This window comes from Clupea harengus, unplaced genomic scaffold, assembly GCF_900700415.2.
Source record: "Clupea harengus unplaced genomic scaffold, Ch_v2.0.2, whole genome shotgun sequence".
Lineage (NCBI taxonomy): Eukaryota > Metazoa > Chordata > Actinopteri > Clupeiformes > Clupeidae > Clupea > Clupea harengus.
In genome coordinates this window covers 1-6,910 of record NW_024880113.1, presented here as the reverse complement: position 1 = coordinate 6,910, position 6,910 = coordinate 1, and positions in this window count along the sequence as shown.

Here is a 6,910-nt window from a genome sequence, read left to right as displayed (position 1 = left end):
CGCCAGAGAGACAGATATGTGGGTTTTTCGTGGTTTTAAAGGGAAAAATGCGTCACCTTATTTATCACCTTGCGGTGACCAATACCGAGTGAATGAAATGTAGATAAGAAAGTCAAAGTGATAAGAGAATTGTGGGTAATGTAGTCTATGGTAGGACATTCACTTACATCCCCCCTTTGGTCTCAGGGCTGGGATTGCTTCGTAGTCCATGAGAGCAACAGAAATGTGCATAGTCCATAAATCCATAGTCCATCAAAGTCTCTTATTCCTGCTGACACAAATAGTTCGTAAAAAGGCTTTTGACATCTGGGCATCATAAAGGCTTTTGAACATCTGGGCAGATGGCATTTCTATACCTTGTGTTATAACAACAAACATTCAAACAACATTCATACACCTCAAACTTAAAACACACTTAAAATATTCATGGAAAGGAAGGAAGGGTTGTTAGCTTTGAGGGTTAACAGGCCTATTCCTTGAGAAAGTTAGTGGCAGGTTTCGGTGTGAGGGAGGTCTGAACACCACTGCGCTGGAAACTTTTGGGAATATTTACTATGGTGTTGAGTTTTGCGTGTAGTGTTGTTTTTGTTTGTGTAGTGTGTATGCAATGCCTATGGGGTTAGCGTGGCATGCAAGGTTAGTGGGTGGAGTTAGAGTGTTAGTGTCTATCCACCCCCCTTTGGCGTGGAGACGGCTCAAAGGGTAGAAAAGCTCGCAGAGCTGTTTTCTTTGAATATCCAGTTAGGGCATCAGCCTTTTTCAGCTGTCGCTGGATTTCATTTTCGAACCCAGGATATGGCTCACATGGTGAGGGCTCTATGTCATCTTCCGATGAAACTGAACTTCTGGGTGGACAGCGAGAGCATAGATAACCATATTTTCTCTGTGGGTCGGCACTGCAGACCTGTTCGTTTCGCAGTGTCTCATGTGGTTGACGTAAAAGGGACTTCTGTGGGTCTAGTACATCCACATTGGATTCAACATATGAATGTTGAATATCAGCCGTGGTCAGGACATGGATCTCAGGAGGGCTAAGCTGCTCCTAGTGGCAACCGATCTTGTCACACTGAACCTGTCGGCCTCCTGCTAGATTGGCAGGGTTTGGAAAGATGAGCTGCCCGTGATGGCAGTCAATGAGAGGAGCCAACACCCAAAAACTGTGAGAAAGACGCCCTATGTGTTAGGTCTAACCACCAGAGGGGCTCAGGTCCTCGGTGGGTGTTTACGCCTTCTCTGGGATGCTCCCCCCTTCCCACAAGGTAAACCCTTTGGTGGAGGGACGAGGGATCACTGTTTAGTCAGATGAGTGGGAGACCCCCCTCTTAGGGTGGTGGGGTAAGCAGGCAACTGCTTTTTAATCTCGATCAGGAGGTCTTTCAGAGAATCAATTTCTGACCAAATCTGACTCTCTGACTCTGATTGTCCTGACTCTGTCTGCCTATCCCTATGGCCACGCTGAGGTCCATGGTTAGACCAATCATTGGGCTCCTGAGGGAAGCGATCTCTGTTAAAATTGCGAGGGTAACGACCCTGCTGGCGGTTACCCTTCCCTTGGTAGGGCTGTTCCCGGCGGGGTACTGACCATTTGGTTTGTTCATGTCATTCCTAGGTTGACCATTGAACATCTGATTACCATTGCCTTGCCAGCTCTTCCACCCACCCTGGTGGTGGTTTTGTGGAAAGCGGTTTTGGGTGGCACCTCTCTGGGTTGGCCACTCCAACGGCACTTCACAGCCTTCCGAATCTAACGGATCACCAGCTGTGGATTGTACATTGAGCACTCTAGGCTCCTCATCCGGCTGGTCCACCGGGCGCACCACTGTCTCCCATGTCCTTTGTGCATTCTTCCTAATCTTCCGCATGGTGGGTTTACCCTGTTGGCACATCGGTGCAACATGCGTGCGCACACAAGGGTGGAGGTTGTGTATGAATAGTGACCTAAAGGCCCTATGCTCTTCCAGGCCTGGGGCGCTACTGCCTTGGAAGAACGCGTGTCTTAAACGCGCATAATATTCACGTGGGGGTTCTGTCCTTCTCTGCCTGATCTGGATGGCGCTGATGGTTGCCAATGTTTCATCAGTGTAAGGAGAGTACTCCTCACGCAGAACTTTACACAACCTAGAATATTTATCACGGATTCGAGGGGTCTGTGTCTCGATGAAAGCATGAACGCTTCCACTGGTTGTTTTCCAGATAAGCTTCAGCTTCTCACGTGATGTGACATGGGGTAGGTCAGAGAGAGAGTGTTCAATCTCTCTGAGGTAATCCTCTATGGTAGAGTTATGGCTGCTAGGGTCAAATCGCTCAATATCTTCGGCGAGGGAATCAAGCTGACGCATGCGGAGAGCGGGGGAACTACCTCTCCGTGCTTTCCTTGAGCTCCTAGGGCGTTCCCTCTCTGAGCTACTAGATGAAGAGTTCCTTAGGGGAGAGCTGCTCTCATCGTAGCTATCAGAGGAAAAGGACGAGGAAGAGGGTTCACTGTGTGTAGGTTTAGCTACCGCGTGACTTTTACCCTTTCTCTCCTTCTTAGCAGCCTGAGGCTTTAGGAGCCTTTCAGGTGCTGGTGGGCATGACCTGGCTCCACCTGGGTTGTGAGAGGGGGCTACAGCATGGCGCTCAGGTTTGTCTGGGAGGCGTGAGGTAAGCAGGCAATCTGATGTGTCTGCGTCTGACTCTACTCCTCTCCTAGCTACTGGCTCTACTTCTGCCTCTGACTCTCTGGATGATGCTCTAAGCATTGCTAGGGCCCTGGCGCTTGTTTCGCGACTTTCCTTCGGGGCCTGGTCATAAACGGCTACACTGTTGGACCGTTCAGTATCGAGCATGCTAATGCACGTCACCAGTGTCTCATTAGAGAGCTTGAGCTCCTCATGTAGTTTCTGGTTGCGTGTGTCTAGTCTGTCACAACTAGAACTCAGTTCCTGGTTCTCCTTGCGGAGAATCTCTATCTCCAGGCGGCTGCTCTGGTGATGAAACAGGAATAATCTACCTATCACTCTTTTAATGGTGAAGACTTTACGGTAGGGATCATGAACATGCCTGATTAAGTCGTCAATCTTGGACTGACACTCATCTAGGTTCATCTGTTCAAGTGCCTCCCTTTCATCAGGGGAGGTTTTGAGGAGGTCTGCCACAAATTTAAAAAGTTGGGCGGACTCCACAGGAGAGAGGTTACTCTCAGCTCCTGGCGTGTGTGGGGTGGTCTGGCTCATCCTGTCTGCCTAGTCTGGGGCACGGAACTACGCCTGGTAAGCAAGTGACGTAGTCACTGATGCTTAATTAAAACCCTTTTAATGCAAGCTAATGCAAGTAGTCACAACGCAAACTACAACAATGTTATGCTTAATAACAAAACAAGGAGATGCACAGGTGAGGGCCTCTGACCTGTGACTTACACCAACGGCTAGGTAACTACCGTGTTATTTTTACAATTCTAAAATGCTAGTTACTCTCTTGTTACAACTATTACAACTGATTGTACAGGTTGCTATGGTAACAAAATTATACTTGTGTCTCCAATGGTTGCTGGTAACACAAGTATGGACTCCCACTAATTAAACTTACAGTGTGGCTGGAACAGGGACTGTTAGATAATTAGTATGTATTAAACAGTTAGTATCACGACACTTAAAATTATTCAAAACCACATTTGATACATGCCTTAGCAGTTTCAATGGACCTGGTAGGGTCCTGGAGTTACTCAGGGGGTTGGATTCCTATTTGTTATTGCAACAATATCACTGAAGCCAACAATACCAATCCTCACACGGGTCGCACCAAATTATGTAGGTGAAATTGGTACCAGCCTCACATGGGAGTACCAGACTATGTAGGTAACTTACCCTGTGAGCAGGAGCCGGGTGAATGTGGGTGCAATTGTGTGTAAATTGTGATACCGTCTTTGCGAGGGCCACCAAGACACACTGGTGCTGTCCTTGCAACAGCAACAATATGTTGGTAGTCTCACCCGATTGGACAGGCATCAACCATTCAACACAAAGGCAGATCAATTAAGTTGAACACCTAGGGGGCGCCACACAAAGTGTAGTGTCCTCCACGTGGTCAAAATAATGATAATCCACAAATCAGTCTCGTTAAATATATCAGTCTCATAAAATATATTATACTATCAATTTGGAACTCCGATTAATAATTAAATTAATAACTACAACCAAAGTTACCTTACTAATAGTATAGTTGAACGTCATTAGAATTCTGAATAGAAGAGGTTGGCAACGTCCATTCTTGTGTAACATTAAATAAACCAGCGTATATAAATCAAAGTATTTATTTACACAATGATAAGAAAATAACACACAATATGTAATCTAGCTAAATGTAACTAACCAATGAATTGAAGGAATAGGTGTATGTGTAATCGAGAGGGAGTGTGTGTGTGAGCTTGTGAGCTCGGGGTTGCGCTGTTAGGAGCGCGCCAGAAAGAATGTGTGTGTGTGTTCCTTTGTCTGATCACCGTAGTTCCGCGTGCATGTGTGTGCACGTACGCGAACATACATGTGATGTGAACAAGGACGAGCCTATATGCAGCGCGAAGTTCGAGTATTCTCTTCGCGTGTGAGGCTATGTGAAGGCCAATGTATGTGTAATCGTGCGCGATTAAGGTGCCATGTTAGGAAAGAGGGAAATGGTTAGTGATGCATGCAAGACCCGATGTGTCTGAGAAGCAATCCTAACGATAACCCTTAGATGGTGTGGCGAAGCCAACTACCAGCTAACAATGAGCATATATATAAACAGTTACGTTCAATAAACAAAACATATGAAACACATGAACAATGGCATGTAAACAGTCTTATGCTTAGCCAGGTTGTGAATAGCTAGGATAGCTAAATGCCCAGTTAATGTCAGAGTTACCAGTCCTTTGGGAAAAGTGTTGGGCTGGTCCGACGTGGATAAGGCAGAGAAGCGATGATGCCGTCCGTAAATGGAGAAAGTTGTCCTTGCTGTGATGTCTGTGTCCCTGCAGTTTAGATCGGAGGATTTGATCGCTCAGAACGTTGCAGTCTGCCTTTTGTTCCCGTTGTGTGGAGTTAGCTAGCAGGTCTGTTGTTAGCTGCTTTCGCTAACACTTACTGCGTCTCACTGAGCAGTTCGTTGACTGAGAGATCTTAGGCGTGTGTCGGCCGTAAGACGTGAGAACAAAGAGAGTAGTTCTCCACCGTGTGCAGGCGATGCCTGAGGTGAGAGGAGGTCAAAGAGGCTTGCTCCTCGGTCGAGGCCGGGAGGGAGAGCTGAAGAGGTCCTGGCCAGGTGGGCGCCGACAGAGAGAGAAGAGAGCGAACATCTGGAAAAGACGTTCCTTTTGTTCAAGCTAAAAGGGGCGTGGTTAACATTGCGTCAGGTTACACTTTATGATAGGTAAAGCTTGACGTAGTTTCCGGGGGAACCCATAGGCAAGTTACGGATTGAAGTCAACCACAATGGACGAATTCCAGTGTACCTACACCTGGGATGACACTGACGAGAGTCTCCAATCGTGTTGTAAAACGCCTGGGGTTCAACATAGATGACAAGGCCTGCATAAAAGGAGGAAGAAGGTGACTGGTCACTTTTTCTACTGAGAACCTCCTAAGAACGTTTGATTCTCCATGGACTAGAGAGCCACCAAAGAGCCTCGTCATTACATCACTGTACATCTGTATACATCTCCTCTTTCCCAGCAATGTTAGCACCAAGCACAACAATCACAATACTCACTCTTGTACGGTTAGGTGCGTTTAATTAATATCTCTGTGTCAAATCATCAAATCATCAATCATATCTCTGTGTCATATAATAAGTGAAATAACGGTGTCACCAACGGGGTAACGATGTCAACACTTTTTGGTTCTAATTTCTTTCACTCTGGTGCACTTTTCTCTTGCTGCTTTTTTAAACTTTTGTGTTATATAACCAGCTCACTTAATTCACTTTTTTTCACACAGTGCTGCAACAATAACCTCTATTACAGCTGATGGAGGTGAAATCTAAGTATTCCTAACTCTCATGGTTTACAGTAACTGAAAGACGTGTCACATTAGGGAAGCAACAGGCCAGCCGAAGGAGTAGATGCAGGTAAAATAAGAGAATATTGATGATAAAAATATAACTGTGATAACAAAGTTAAGATAACAATAATGATTTAAATTCAGTAATCATGTTCATCTTCAGTAATTTAGCTTCCACAAACAGAGAAGCAGAGTACATTAAGTTAGTGGTGCCTATCTTGTAGAACATGTAAATATAATTTTCTTCTCAGGTTCGTGTCCGGCTTGACGTCATTTCTCAGGCCTACTCACCCCTCATTCCACTCATTTCCTGTCTGAGTTTTGAAAAGTCAAAAAATAAAACTGAAAAAGTAAATTTACTATTAATAAACAGGTGGTGAATTCATCCTTCCATCTCCATCTAAACAGCCATCTTTTGGAACTGTTAGACCTGGGCGTGTACATGTGAGATAACATGGGGTGTTTGAGGTAAGCCTATCAATTGACTCAGTTTTACAGTAAAATGTTCACACCAGGTTGAAATGAAGTGAAATGCTTACAGATTTAATACAATAGAAAATATCCCCAGAATACATAATAATTACATAACGAAAATGTGGATAAAGCAAACACCCCTGTAACAGAATGCCCCTGCTCCCTCCCCTAGTGGTACGTTTTAAAAGTACTAGCCCAGCGCGGAGCGCGCTATCGCATTGAGAACAGTATGGGGAAGCGAGAGCACTAGGACGTGTGAGTTAGTTTATTTTAACCAGTTTATGGACGTTATAGAAATACAAATGGCTAATGGAAGATGAGAAAGTGGGTACCACACTATAAACCAGTATTATTCATAAAAGGTAGAGGTGTAGGAAAATGTTAAAACGTATGAATGATTGTTATATCGCGGCAGACCAAACAAT